Source organism: Gavia stellata, chromosome 26 (genome assembly GCF_030936135.1).
Source record: "Gavia stellata isolate bGavSte3 chromosome 26, bGavSte3.hap2, whole genome shotgun sequence".
Classification (NCBI taxonomy): domain Eukaryota; kingdom Metazoa; phylum Chordata; class Aves; order Gaviiformes; family Gaviidae; genus Gavia; species Gavia stellata.
Genome location: NC_082619.1, coordinates 9,788,405 through 9,804,310, shown reverse-complemented (window position 1 = coordinate 9,804,310; position 15,906 = coordinate 9,788,405). Strand labels below are relative to the sequence as shown.

The window sequence follows — 15,906 nt, the reverse complement described above, 5'->3', positions numbered from 1 at the left end:
AAAGGTCACTCTGAACTCCTTGACATCTGCCACAATGACAATTCACACACATTTTTAAAAATCCCTAGGAGAAAGGAGAAAGGCACAAAAACAGATGCAAGACTACTATGGGCTTAGCATCCTGAGGGGGTCCGAGAGCTGCTGCAGGCACAAACACCCACTCCTGTGCTGGCAGCCTCCTTGCAGCAGCCTTTCATGACCTTCTAAGTTCTCCTACGGGAAAGCACCCCAAAGACTAGACTATGAACTGCTTCCTAAAGTTTATATTCACGCAGGTTCCTATTTAACTGCTTTCTAAAGTTTCTATTCAGGCAGGTTCCTGTTCTCAGCAAACCTTTAGGTTTGAATATAAACCAGCAAGGTCTTCTCCAAAACTCCTTTTTTCCTAATATACCCCTTGACAACATTGGAGGAAAGGAGGTGGATGCGATGCCAAACCTGAGGAAGAACTGCGTAGCAGCCTGGGAGATTGCTGTCGTTCTCAAGGGTCAGCATCTGCCGATACGGGTACTTTAGAAAGCACCGTCCAAATGTCACGACCGGGTTGAGCACTCGCAGCCGAGGAACGACGCATCTAGGCAAAGAGATGACGAAAAGGGAATTGGAGATACTGAGAGAACGTAGAATTTGTTTACTCCCCAAATAGCATGAAATGACGCATAACACGTGTCACTGTCAAATGGACGTTTAAGACCCCTACAGCAATAAATTGCCTTTAATTTCTTTTTATACAACAACCTCTTAAAGGAGGAGCAAACCCTGAGTCTCAGCATTGTAGAGGCTGCCAAGTGCCCAGGCAGAGCACTGTGCCCTGTCCCAGAGCTGTCTGATGGGCACCTTTGCCCCAGGAGGCTTGCAAAGACACCTTGCACCCTCCTGACGCTCCCAGCAAGGCATGAGCTCCAGGGGAGCCTTCCCACCCATGACCAGGGCTCACCAAGCCTCAGGGAACACAAGACCCCAGAATCTCAGTAAAAATTACTCCCTCCTCTCCCATACCTCTCTTGCCCTGCCTGAAAACTCAGCCATTTACCCCAGCAGCAGAGGGCACAAGCCACCACCTGCCTCACGCAGTGGCTGGCCACCCTTTCCCCACTTCTGTAGCCACCTTGCTCCTTGACCCTCACGGGTCCATACACTGTCTGCTCCCATTTGCACTTCTTTTACGGAATTGCAGCCCAGGCACTGACTGGAAGACTCTGCCTCTTGCAATTCAACTGACACCCACTGCAGCACGACAGCATCGAATCTGGCTGCAGCAAGAACAGCTTTTGGCTTAAATCGGAGAACATTACGTCTCAGAAGAACCAGAGGAAAGCAGAGAAACCTGAGCTCACCTTCCACATCAAGGACTATTTTCCCCGTCCTAAGATCTTGCCTCTACTTCCCCTCACCAGTCCTGACACAAGCCCCTTCCCCATTTGCACATGCCTTCGTTAACTGAACCAGACACCAGCTTTCAGCAGGCTGATCACTGTGTCCCAAATGAATGTTGCATTTTGGTTGCAACCCAGCACAAGTCCACCACTTGCAGGAAGAAGGAGAGGCAGCCCTTTGGAAATTTCTTACACCTCAAGCACCAAAAGCCAGGCCAAACATGAATATAATTACTGTTCCCTTTAGAAAAAGGCTCAGCCCCATGCCTGTCCGTTGAGCACAGGTGCTTCTCAACGTGGGCTGCTTCCAAAGCACTGCTGTTCTCCTAGCTAGCTGGGTAGAACTAGCTCATTAAGCAACGCTTCTCATTTGGAGATGGAGCCAGAAAACCGCGTTCAAGGCAGTGTGCTGGTGGGGGGTGCACGAGGAGAGACGATGAGCTGCAAGGGAAGCGGTGATACCTGGCTGTGAGAGGCAATGCCAACACCTCCTTGCCAACACCGTCCACGTCCACCACCAGTGCCAGCTCGTATCTCTTCACGGTGTTGGAACACAGGGTGACCTGGCGGAAGAGAAGACCATCAAATACTTCATCGCTCCCAAAAGCCATCGTCCATGTGTGGTGTCCTCCGGTTCTCCTTCCACAGTAAGGAAAGGGAGGATTTTGCCCTAATTCTTCTGCTGGTCCATGTACAGAGCACAGGCTCTGCAAGTAATAGAAGTCTTCTGACAAGATCTGCTCTGTTAAATACACTGTGCAGTTATCAGGGTATATGCAAGCTAAATTAAAGCACAATTAGACTAATGCTCTACTCACCACTGTATTAAAATTAAGGGACCAGTTTGTAATCTCGACTAGAATAGCATAAATCCAGAGGACATCTGCTGACTTGAACAGAATGAGTTCAGCTTTACAGGGGGAAGCTGAGAGCAAAACGTGGCCCAGCAGATGCTGTGCAGTTCACGGCTGCCAGAGCTTTTGCAGTCCCCCTTGGGGATCACTGCAGTGAATACAGCTCCTCCTGCTCAACAGGACAGGAGAAATTAGACTGGGAAGAAAGGCAAACTGCTTTATCCAATGACATCTCTCTTTTTAACAGCCACCTTCTGTCCTCATCCTTCCTCTGACCACTTTAAATCCAAGAGATCGCTCTAAGCAGCTCTCAAAAACACAGGAGTGGCTTCTGTACCTGACTATACGGTACAAGACCTTCCGCTTAGGATTCTGGAAACAAAACGGTGCTCCTTCTGAAACGTCCCAGAGTAACCCAGCCAACAAAAGCCTAACACTAATGCATATATCTTACTCGCGTTATGCTGGCAGCACTAAAGCCCTCTCATGCATCAGTGAAGCTTCAGCTCCACCTGCTGAAGCACGTATGGCCGCACTCTTCCCATACCTGGATATCCACAACCCCCTGGGAGCGGATGGTCCCTCTGCACGGCGTGATGGTAAATTCGGTTGGCTTCACAAGACCTTGGGCTCCCCTTCTCCAGTATGAGTGAGTGTTGTCCGACAAAGGAACAAAACTGGTAACACTGGGCTCTCCTGAGCCGTCCCCAGGAATGCGAAGGTTGAAGGTCATGGGCACCAAGGAGGTGTTAGTGAGGCAACACGACAAGGTGCGAGGAAAGCCTAGGAAATGACACAAATATGAATTTACACCCCAGTTATCCCCCTGAGTCCTGGTGTGAATATCCTGTTAGGATAAAACTGTGCCTGGAGTTTAGCTCTTTTCAATCTGAACCACAGCTAGTTGAGAAGCTAAGCAAGGAATTCATCGTCACTTAAGCTCTCTTTTATGCTGATCACAGAGATTGCTTCCTTGGCAATGCCCACTCTTAGCGATGCCGAACACCAGAATTTTGTCTCTCTTTACCTGAGGAGCGCTCTCACATGCCCCAAAACCAGCATCAGTTATTTCTCGCTTATAAGCGTACATCCAGACCGACCATTTTTTCTGAAAATTCAGTCCGTAACATTCCCTGTTAACTCCACGAACACTCCCACAGTTTTCAATATATAAAAGCAGTGTATTGTCATCGAGGAGAAGCTCCAGTAAAAGAAAGGATGGATGCAATTGGCTACTACATCACGATGCAAAGCACTCTAATGCAGTTTCTCTAGGCAGCATCCTCAAGGCATCTCCTGTTTGGGGGCAATCAGACTCAGCTCGTGACAACCTGCAGCCCACTTCACAGGAGGCAAGCCTGATGCTTGCTTAGAAATTAGCAGGAACCGTGTCTCACCTTACCTAACAAACAGGGACATCACATCCATGCTGCACACTGGCTTTGGTTACTGCCCGCAAGGGTTTACATCACTTTAGCTTGGATACTTGCTTTCCATAATGGAAAAGCAGTGATACAACCACACCTGGTGGGGATGTGCTGCAGAGACAGGACATCAGCCCACAACCTGCTCTGGAGTGGACATCGGGCTTGGATGGCCAGCTCTGTGAGAAGGAGACATCTCCCATGGCCTGCTTACCAAGCGTTACTTGAATACAGATGGGGAGGAAAACCAACTGCAGACACAGCAGGTAGTTCATCCATGCCCATCGACAGTGACCACTGCCCACCTCCAGCAACTACTCCAGCAGGGAGGCAGGAGACACACAGAAAGGACAAACACAGACTTCACAGTCCCAAAGGAGACCGAAGTCTCCAGATGCAGACAACAGTCAGCAGCAGAGCTAAAAGAAGCAAAAATACAGTAGCTGCCTTCAGCTCAAAAGGCCTTATTAACGAAATCAGATTAAGTAGGATGAAGCTCCTATTACATAACCATATTTCTGCCTGGTGCATTTCTGGTTTTATTTCTTCAAAAGGAAATAAAGAAATGGCAGAGTGGTGATGTAGGGAGGGGAGGAAGCAGCTCAGGAAAGGTAAGGAGTTTTCTTAGAAAGTCCATGAGCAGCATGAAAACACAGAGGCATCCTGGGTGCAGAATGATAATGGCCCTTCAATCACCATTGATTTCACATTTCAACTTTAGAACATCTCAGTAAAAAGCCTTTTGTGAGACGGAGGTGGAGAACGAGAATGTGCACTTTAATGGAGATGCTCTGGACGCTCAGCCACCGGCTCCATCAGCAGACCTGGGCTTTTGGCAGGGAAGGAGAAGAAGCCCAGATCTCAGAGGACATCAGTGCCCGATGCCGAGCTATTGCTTGGGCATATTACCTGGGAGGTGAGAATGAGGTGCCCTCACAGCACTAATCAACATCTCACACTGAAGGTCAGGTGGGGAAATGGTGTCCTCCCCTTGCAACACGCACATTCACCCAGAGCAGCTACAGGCTAGCATGTGGCTTCAACTCCCTTCTCCTGCAGTCCCATCCCCTGGGACCTTCTGGCACAAGGACTTTCACAGCCATTCTGCTGCCAAGCATTAGGAGCTTGGGGCTGAACAGACTATGAGGGACACCAGAAAACACTGACTTTCTGTTCCTTTGGTCCTATCTGACCTCATGATGGCACAACACTGCCTAAGCAACCAGCAGCCCTGGTTTTAACACCTCGAAGGCTGCTACGGAGGAACACAAGTGACGTGCTCTTATGCGAAGTGCTCTGTTTTGGTGATGCACAGACCTCTCAACCTATGCTCCAAGCCCAGGGAACACTCACCGAAAGAGACGTCACCAAAGCGGAGGGAAGGTACGTTGAAATGAAAAGTTGGTCCGATGACGCAGCCCCTGTGAGGACAAAGACAGGCAGAGGAGGCATTGGCTTGGTTAAAGAGAAATGCAAAGTGTTCAGCTTTCGTTACTGCTCGGAGGGATAAAAGCTGGTCTCAGAACCACAGTGGGTTTCAAATCAACCCGTCGCCTTTCTGCTCAGCACAGCATCCATGTGGACAGGAGACAGCCAAAGCAAAGTGGTCAGCAGCTGATAGCTCCTGATGTGCCTTAGGGCACCATGTCAGGCAGGGTATGCCCCCAAGTTGCTGCTGGCCTGATGAAGGACCCTGAACTAGTGATGGCTCCGTGCCTCAGTTTCCCCATCTGTAACGTGATGACACAGAGGTCTCCACGCAAAAGTGGACCCATTGTACTAGCTTTGCCAGCTGCAGGTTCTCTCCTTTGGTATATCTTTGCTGGAACTGGTGCTTCCATGGAGTATATGAACATTTAGTCCTCAGAGCATCTTGATCCATGCAATCATTAGGCATGCAGGATTTTGAGGCATGAAGCCAGAGGAGCGCCCAGACACCCACTGACGCAAGAGCAACAACAGTTCTACACAGCGGACAGCTGAATCTTGGGGAAAAGGATCAGCTTGTCATCAGTGCACCAGCTGACACATCCAGGAGCAACACACGTCTCCAACCACCAAACACGGGTGTCCTGAACCCACCACACCTCCTCACCTGTCCTTAAATTCAGTAGCCAGGCTCCAAACTCCAAAACTCACCAAAATCCCCTGAAATCAGCACTTGGAGCTGCACAACAGCCATTAATTTATTTCATGGCTGATGCAAATCAATGCCAGCTCTGCCTCTTAGTTAAAAATCAAGGACCACAGTGAACGCTGCCTTCTAGTTTTAGTCACAGGACTGCCACTGACTCTGTTTGGCACATGACCAGACTCATGCATCCCGCAGGAGGGACCTGCGTTCATCCGTGGTGTCCCATTTCCAGCATCCCTTTCTAAACACCAAAAAAACAAGCATTCAGGACCTTGTAAGGTTGGGTTCCTTCCCAAGAAGAATCACCTATGGTTTGGGCATCTTCTGATTGCATAGTTAAAAAGCACTCAAAAACTGACTTTCAGGAGTTTCAATCCAATACTAATTCTCGATTCTTGGAGCTGAAGCAGTTCCTGAGACTAAGTCAGGGAGCAAATCCCTGATGATGATGATGAAGTTCCCTCTCCAAGGACCTCACATAACCAGACCTAACTGCCCAAGCCCTAACACCTTGCTTTGGACGCAGCAAAGGGAGCAGGCATGCTTTCCGCCACAGCACTTGCCACGAGACGATGGAAAACTACCTCCAAACCAACCATGACTGGGGATCACACTGGGAAACTGCCAAGGAGGAGCCTTGCCAGGCAAGCGGAGAAATGACTGCCATTTCTGCTGAGTGCGCCGTATCTGGGCTCAGGTAAGTTAAACCTGAATGACTGCCCAGAAGGCTCGAGCAAGGAGCCAACCAGAGCCCTGTGCACCACAGCTCATAACAGTACAGCTCGCAAAAAAATGGGGGAAAAGGCAGTGGTTTTGGCAACTACCGCGTTTTACAGTAGCATTAAATAATGCACTTGCGAAGGGAGATCAGGGTCCTTGCAGAGCACGAAGGATAACACAAGGTGGGAGAGGAACCGCTTCAACACTCATCCCCATTCCTTCCTTCCTTTGCAGCCCAGTCTCCCACCAGCCAGCTCGCCTCCATTCAAAAGAGCTGGGAGTTTTTCTCCATGGAGGACTAAATCCAGTGCTTAAAACTTCCCGACAAGGGAGGCTCAGCTTGACCTGGTGGGTGGACATCTCAAAGGCCTTGAAAACAAACAGCTTGAGCTGCGGGGCTGGAGAATGAGAGATAAGGACTGGATAGGGATCCTTGAAACTAAGGCAAGGCAGAAATCAAGGAGGCAGATGACATCTCAGAGCAGAGTGGACTGCAATGGGAATTACTGCTGAGGGACAGCTGTACCGGAGCAGGCGGGGATGCTGGGGTACCCTCAGATGGGCTGCATAGGAGGCACCACCTAGAAAGGAGGAATACAAGGATGGGGAAGAAATAAATAAAAAAGGACCAGCAATCCTCTTTCACTGAGACATAAGGTCTGCACCGAGCTCAGGGCCGTGCTGGCAGAACAGGGCAGAGCGGCCACAGAGAAGGGGAGGACATGCTGGGCACTGGCAGCCAGGGCACCAGTGGGGAAAAAAGGACCACTTCAGCCAGCCCCAACGCTCCAGAGCACCCAGCATCAGCTTCCCTGCCTACACCACATGATCCCAGCAGCTCGTGGTTAAGACTTGCTGGGACAAGTTTGCATGCTGCTGTGGTCCTGAGAAATGAGCTTTGCCTCTCCTTTCATCAGCTTTTTTTTTCCCCCTTCTCCCCTCTTGCTCGGTCAGGATTATCTTTTGCAATGGCACCAGCCCAGGGGATGATGCCCAAGTCCTTGTGACAGTACTTGCTGCAGAGCTTCCTGTCTCCTGCATCAGCACGTTTCTGGCTGCAGAAAGGAGGAACCGTAGCACTCACTGCACAAGAGCCGGGAGGACAGCTTGTCCCAACGCATTAGCATGAGAGACGATGTTGAGGCTGCTGCTACCCATTTTGTATGGAATGTTAACAGAGGATTTTAAAAACACTGCTTCTGGCTGCAGAATCACCCAGGCTGGCCCCTCTCCAAAGCCCTCTTGGCCCTGCTGGGTGTTCAGGGGGACATCCCAGACCATCTACTGCCCAAAGCTGATACCATCACACTGTCTGCCATGGCCCAAGGGGGAATGAGCTACCTGTAGCAAGGAGTCACTTCAGCTCCTGGGTACCGGGACAGGGCAGCAGGCATCTCCACACCTTTCCCGTACGGCCTCCAGTCAAACTTTTTTCCAGCACGGGTAGTCACTTAAAGCCCCACGGTCCTCACACAGAGATGTCAAAGGGTCACAAAAGGAATCTGCTGCTGCCAAATTCTGGGCAAACAGTGTCCTGGAAAGTCACAGAGCCACCCTGGCTCAACCATGAAGGCAAAGCTGCTTCCCAGAGGAACCCAAGACTTGGAAAGTTAAACTGCGTATTGAGAGCAGAGGAGGCATGGCCACAGGTGGCCAGCAGCTCAAGGGAGGTGATTCTGTCCCTCTACTCGGCTCTGGTGAGACCCCACCTGCAGTACTGGGTCCAGCTCTGGAGTCCTCAGCACAGGAAAGACACGGACCTGTTGAGGCAGGTCCAGAGGAGGGACACGAAAACTATCAGAGCGATGCAACACCTCTCCTATGAGGAAAGGCTGAGAGAGTTGGGGTTGGTCAGCCTGGAGAAGAGAAGGCTCCGGGGAGACCTTCTTGTGGCCTTTCAATACTTAAAGGGGGCTTATAAGAAAGACGGGGACAGACTTTTTAGCAGGGCCTGTAGCGATAGGACAAGGGGTAATAGCTTTAAACTGAAAGAGGGTAGATATAGACTAGATAGAAGGAAGAAATATTTTACAATGAGGGTGGTGAGGCACTGGCACAGGTTGCCCAGAGAGGTGGTAGATGGAAACATTCAAGGTCAGGCTGGATGGGGCTCTGAACAACCTGGTCTACTTGAAGATGTCCCTGCTCACTGCAGGGGGGTTGGACTAGATGACCTTTAAAGGTCCCTTCCAACACAAACCATTCTATGATTTCCTCTCGCAGACAATTACACTTTCTTGGCTGCTGCAACTGCAAGGTTCAAACTGGAGTCAAGGTGAAAAAGTCTTCGCTCTTAGTGGGGGGGTGCTAGGATCTGAGCCAAGACAAAGACCTTAGACAACCCCTTTTTTCTCTGCTCCATCATAAAATGAGGTAGGGGGGAGCTGATTACCCAGAGAGAGCTACAGATGTGTCCACCAAGCTCCTATAATTCTTCTCACCTGATAGTCAAGGTCACAGGCTCAGGGGATCCATTCACACTGAACTTGAATTCTCCTGTGAACTGCCCCAGGATGGTGGAACTGAAGGAGATCCGGATCACCTGGAGCCCGTCTGGCAAAATGGTGCCCTCCCGGGGCAGAAAGGTGAAGCAGGAGCCCAGAGCTGTAGCTGGAGGGATGAAGTTGAAGGAAGCATTGATGGCTCCTTTGTTAAACAGGACCGCCTGCAGCAGCAAGAAAGCGAAATGGAAATACATAAGGAATCTTCCTTTCTTACACAAGGCTGACTTGCTTTCCCATTAAACAAGTAACATCTGTAAAAAGACAGAAGATGCCGTGTGCTGCTGCTTGGCAGAAGCCAAAGAATATGCAACAGGACAAGTTCTGCCTTTGGGTTTTTACATGCAAAGCAGTGATAACTTCATCTAAACAGAGTCACGCTGGGTTTATTCTACTGATACAGAGCAGTCCACTCTGACTTGCAGTGCAGAGGACCTGCTCAGCATCAGCAAGTTGATTCAGACCTGTCCCTAAGAGCAACGAAGGGCGGTTACTAGTGGGTCATCACACAACTGCTTCTGCTCCTGATGAGCCTGGTCCTGCCAAGGGCAGAACACGTTCAGCTTCCATTGCAGCCAACAAGTTCATTGCATGTAGAAGACCCCTCAGGCCAGCACTATAACCAACTTCAGAAGCACTCCCCAACTCTGCTACAGTATAGAAGTTAGGTTTCTCTTCTTTCTTCTTTAAGGTGATACTTTCTTAGTCTTTGCTCCAACAGACATGTCAGGAAAGAATGAGCGTGAGGTGCATAGCAGCTCCATCTATTCCAAAGAATTTCTCTTTCCTAAATATACACAGCCACCATCTAAGATTTTACCATTATTAGAATAAACTGCAAATTTAGAACCAAGCCATATTTTGTTGAATGCTCGAGAGATCTACTGCCTCGAACAAGTAACACAATCCCGCAGCGTTTGTTGAAATTCAGCTCTTTTCATGTTGGGCGAGAAATGCCCACATCTGCCTGTGAGTACCAGCACGCTGTCAGTCACCAACAAACCTACCCAAAGCAAAGCTGTAGTTTCTGATTGCTGCAGGGTGAAATCCTGCCATTTCCATGGACTTAGCTATCTGCTTTGAATTTCTTTTCCCTAATTTTTGTCCTTGCAAAACCTGTCAGAAAAACTGAGACAGAAGCATAGAAACAGCCTTTGTTTTTCAACTTTGCAGCTGCTGCTGAAAATATGCATGTATTCAAACTCCACAATGGTCACTTGAACACTACTCTCACCTCTTGTGTGTTTTACACCTTCGTTACAAATTGCACTTAGGGATCCTACGCTGAGCTGAGGTTTACCTCCAGTCTAGCTGCTTAGGAAAGCACTAACAGCATCATCTACTTCATCACATTTTCTCAAGTAATGAAAAACATAAATTGATAGAGAGAGAATCAATAAAGTATCAGCATTAAAAATGCAAAGAGCACACAATATTTCCGTAAGAAAACACCTTAATCTGTCCTTCCCTGCCACAGTCAAGGTTTTGAAAGTGTCTGGCATGATGTATTGCCTCGTCTTCTACCTCTTTCACTTGCTCTATCGTTTTTTTTGCAGAAGACTTGACACCATTGGGGGGAGGCAAATATATAGAAAGTGCCTTTGCTTCATTTCCAGAAATGCTTTGCTCTTCATAGAGCCAGAGGTGCACCAAGCCCGAAGCGTGGTGAGGCACTGGTCGGCGAGGGGAAGCACTCCCTATTTCTTTCCTAGGGACAGCTCGGAGCCAGGAGGCTGGATGGCTTTCCTCTGACTCCCAGGAATCGCTAGGATGCACTTAACTGAAAACTCTTTGCAAGGGACTTGAGTTCAAACACAGTAAATTTGTTCCAGCTGCTTTTTAAGAGCCAGAGTACAAAGGTGCTTTGCATCTAGGGCTGAAACAAAAGCCTCTGAATACTTATCTTTTTGACCCAGTGCTGCTTTCATGTGTCAAGGGGGGTTTTTTTGCATGAAGCCTCCCAGCTGATCTCAAATGGACGTTGCCAAAAAGCAGGGACTAGGGCTTCACGAAAATATACACCTTTCAGACCCCACCAAAAGTATCCAGATTCTGTGAAACCCCCCAAACTTGACTAGTATGTCAAATATTCCCTGCTCACAACTGCCTCAGTTGCCAGGAATCCCGCAGGTCCACGAGGCTCAGCGTTGCCCCGGGAGCCGTGAGGATCCAGCCCAACCCCTGCAAACCCCTCCTGCTCACCTCATAGCTGTGGGCTGATCCAATGAAAACCTTCCCGATGTCCAGCTGGTCAAAGTTGAAGCGGAGCCGGGGCCCTATGCCTTCACCTTTGATGCGCAGGGGCAGCCTGGCCTCTCGGCCTGGGGAGAGATTGCCGTTTCAGTACAGTAATTCCCTCTGTTGCCCTGGATTTTCCAGCCTGCCTCAATGCTAGTCCCTGACTCCGCGATGGATGGGACCAGCTCTAGATGCTCCAGGGAGAAGATACAGGACCCTTCTCCTCCCTCAGGACATATGCCCTTGGGCTGGTTTCTAATTTAGTGATCAGTTTGCACCCTGAAAACAGGATGCTGAGTTTAAAACACGATCTCTGAATTTCTTCCCACACACTTAGGTGAGCTTTGAAATCCATTCAGTGAAGGCACAAAGCTCACAAAACAGAACTGAAGATAAAAATCTGCCATCTATACTGATGCAATCAGAGACAACAGCACAGGAGCCGAGAAGTACGAGCCCAAGCAAGGCGAAGCTCCCTGCTAACGGCCATACACACATCAACAGTAACCGCTCCCAGAAGAAGACTTGACAGCACTTCCGTAAGACAGGATGGGCATAAAGCTTGTCTAGCGGACTGCTCGGATTCCAATTTCCAGGGAGGACGTTCACCCTGCTCAGTACAGCAAGGCCTGTGCAACGCTACCCGTATGCACCATAGACGCCGAGCCACGAGGTGACAATTCCCACACAGGGAGAGAAGCACAGGCTGGCCAGAAGTGGTCTTTTCGCAGACACCCCGCACTCAGCGGGGCTCAGTCACCTGAGGTCTGACAGCATCTGGGGAGTGGGAGGTGATCCAGGATCTGGGAGCACATTTGTAACTCAGCTCCTGCTGCCTCAGGCGTCTGATGATGCATCCGTGTAATAAAGATTCATCTTGGAAGTATACGGTCTATAGGGGCTTAGTGCTCGTCCACGAAAGCTGTTCTGCTGTGTCATTCTTTGGCCTTTCCAGGCACCTTGCAGCAGAGCAAATGCTGGCAAAGCCATGGCATGAAAGCTTATCCCTTCACTGCCTTGGTTGGTCTGGGATCAGTGATCCAAGCTTGTAGCCAGGCATCGCGAGGGCTGGCCTTGGACAGGAGATCACCTGGAAACCGTAGGGACAGCGGGCATGTGCCAGCCCTGACCTGCTGACCACCCACCCTTCCCAGCAACTACATAAGAACCGAGGGGGCTGGAAGACTATTTGTGCCTCACCTTCACCATGGGTAACAGAAGCAGGAGAAAGGAGCTGTACCTGAGATTTCACAGTAGACCGCTTGTTGATACACTCTGGCTTCTCGGGGTTTAAAGATCACCTTGATTTCAGCCGAAGAATTTGGCCAGACATCTCCCTCCTAAAACAGAAGCGGACGGCAAACCATTTATCTTTAAACGTTACATGTCTTGTTTTCAACCACAGTCCTGTAGCCTATATTTAGAGCATCAGTGAAGAGCAAGGAGCAAGCAACACTTGCCAACAAAATTTATAAAGAGTCTGGAAGCAGCTGCAAAAAACTGTCCCAAGTCCCTTACCTTTACTGGCACCCCGGAGAGGCATTTTGTTAAATTAGGGCTACAACGAAGCAACCCAACTGGCAACCAAACTCCAGCAAATCAAGCAGGATTTCTTCAGAGGTACCAGCCAGTCTAAGGAAAAGGGACCTGGCTACACTTCATGTCTGTACATCATTACATGGAGTACCAGCACGCAGTACTGTGGGCAGCCAGACTTCCGGACCTCACCTTAATGCACTTCAGGAGCTCAAGGGGGGGTTGAGCTAGTTCTGGAGTCATACTCCAACTGTAACGAAGCAGGAGCCCTGGGACACACTCCAAAATCAACTCTAATGCATCCCACGATGCCCTTCAGGCTCAGCTCATCAGCTCCCACTCTACAATAATCCTACTGCTCTGACACAATCTCTTGGTCACACCATGCTGCTGTCAGCTACAGTGGTGTGAAACTGCAGTTGTGCTGACATTGCTGGCTCTCAGCCTTCGATGGGCTAAAGGAGTAACCAAGAAGAGAACACGATCCCCTTCCTTGGTTAAAAAAAAAAATTAGTTTCACCTATTTTAAAAAAAGAAGAGGTTGGGCTTATTCTAGGGTTCACTCCAAGATGAGAAGGGATTTTGCACTGCTCAGGCAGCAGGCATTCTTCGTCTCAGACCATGCAAATACTCAGAATCAGAGCTCTGGTTGATTGAAGGACATGGGGTTTTGCTTGCAGAAACAGAAAAGCAAAGATTTTTCTGTACCTATGTGCCATACAACTCAAAAAAACCCTGCCAGTCTTGTGTCCAGGCTCACAGATGCCATTGGAAGGGAGATTCCGACATGGTGTAAGTCCAGCTTATACAAAGGGATTGGTGTTTCCATGACTAAACTTGGGCTGAATTTGGCCTCCTTTCCACACAGGACCATTTCATTCTTCAGGTCAATATGTGAACTGACAATGCTCTAATATCCTTTGTTACTCCCCATACAGTATGCGTCAGGTGTGCCCTTACATATAATAATCAATACCTCTGAGCACTCTAAGAACACTTATTTATAGCCCTTGCAGTAGCTCAGCTTTAGGCAGGCTCTCGCTGCCTGTCAGGAGCCCGCAGTTCAGAAGTGGTTTTTGTAACAAGCTCTCCCAGCCTCACTAGAAACCTGACATTTTCTCTCGGCACGTCAAGGCAGCTGATGCAGGGATCTGCCAAGTGACCTCATTCAGGGAGGAGCAGGAGGAGGAGGAAGGGAGGTTCTCAGCTACAGCTTACCATCGGCTCAATGGTGAAGACATCATCGGAGAAAAGCATGGAGTCTCCTTGCACCTTTGCCCTCTGGTTCCGGAAGGTGCGGGAGAGAAGGGAAAGGCGTTCTCGGAGAGCGGGGTCCACCGTGCACTCCTTGAGGAAGCAATCCGTCTTGTCCTCTTCCTGCCTCTGCAGCCTGCGACACAGCCTGCGGCCACGGGGAGAGACAAACCAAACAGATAATTCAATAAGCAACATATTGGCAGAGACTGCCGGGTAAGTGCAGGGGCAGCAACGCACTCAGGGAGGAACAGCAGCAGCTCAGCAAGGGGCTGACCCCAAGCCATGGGGTCCCAAATGGATCAGATGATCACTTGTTGCTCCCTGGCGTGGCAGGTAGTTTTACTCCACATTCACAAGTTAAGAAGAGGTTTTGGAAAGCTAGCAGCCCTCAAGAGAGCCTCCCGGCTCAAAGCCACTGCCACAACGGATGGAGAATCCACCAACCTCAACTGGCTTTTCCCACCATAGAGCTGCTCGGGGGAGGCAGATAAAGATCAAGGAGCACCCACTGCAGGGCTTCACCGGCAAGGGGAGAAGCACCTGGGGTTCAGCTGCAGGTTACGAGCATCACTCTTTTTCCTTCCTTTTTGGACCAGCGGGGATAAGCAAACAATGCCTGCTCCCAGTTCCCTATACTGCCTTCCACCGGGGGATCCCTGCTTCTCTGACAGCAGGACAGTGGCCTTAGAGCTATGACCATCCCTAAGACTTCCAAGTAAGGAAGAACAAAACCTCCTGCTCAGACTCTAAGACACAAACTGGCACGAGATCAAATGTAATTGGAAAAAAAGAAAAAAAAAATCCGGTTGAAGTCTACTGTGGGGAAACCTGGTTGCTTCTGAGGGGAAAGAGGAACACTCAGGGTCCAGGCTGAGACAGGCAGCTGGGAAGAGATGGTAAAGAAATGGGCCAGGGAAGTACCAAGAGAAGGTCAGGAGGTTTCCTTTCAACACACTGAGCTTGCACAGAACTCACACACTGTGTCATTAAAAAGAGAGAACAGTGGAAAACTAGTTTTGCCCTTCAAGGCATTTCTGACCTAATTACGTTGAACTTTATTTACTCAGAGGCTCTTAGAAAGTGCTCCACTTTAAGGCAGTTTCCTGATCAGCTATGAGTTCAGACTAACTATATACCTACATCCATCCAAGTCTGAAAAGTCACACAAGGATTCCCTAAATCACCCAAGCTTTTAAGTGTCATTTCCAATTCACCCCCCTGGGCTGCAAGTATTTCTCTGCTGCCTGAAATGGGAATTTCAAAGCTTGAGCAAAGACACACTTTCAAGAACCTGCCCCATCTCTCACCACCATGAAGACATGGGTGGCTGAAGCCCAAATGCACTTCCAGGTCCTGTGCTGCCCTACCTTCCCTGCACAACCCTCCACCTCCAAACTCTCCCCAGCCTCGAAGGAAGGGCACAAATACTTCCTTGTGCTGGAAACCAGGGCAGCGCAAGGCAATTAACACCCTACAGCAGGGTGGCCTCAACTTTCACCCTACCCTGCACATTGCTGGAAAAGGAGCCTGCCACCTTATCAAAGCTGGAGCGGAAGAAACTGCAGTGACTATCGTAATAGTTATGTTATCTGCAGCTACATTACGTCCCAGGTAACGAGTGCTGACACTTTCCTCAGCCTCATGGACCCTCTGTAGCCCAGGGATGTCTGGACCTCAGTGGTTTGTGCTCCCACAAACCACCAATTTGCTATCCAGTCATTGCAACCAACCTGCCCTCCCTAAAACATCTTCCTCAGCTGGAGTATGGGTGGAACTGGAATGGGAAGTGCTGAGCTCCAGTACCCTGAAGCTCAGTGACACGCACCCTGACGCTGGGGATGGTTTACTTGTCCTAAACCGTTCAAA

The 15,906-nt window shown here is 49.5% G+C and overlaps 1 pseudogene; it reads right to left on the bottom strand.

Annotated features, from left to right (window-relative positions):
* The window catches only part of LOC132319258 (hydrocephalus-inducing protein homolog), a 120,925-nt pseudogene that overhangs the window by 84,508 nt on the left and 20,511 nt on the right, over positions 1-15,906 (bottom strand).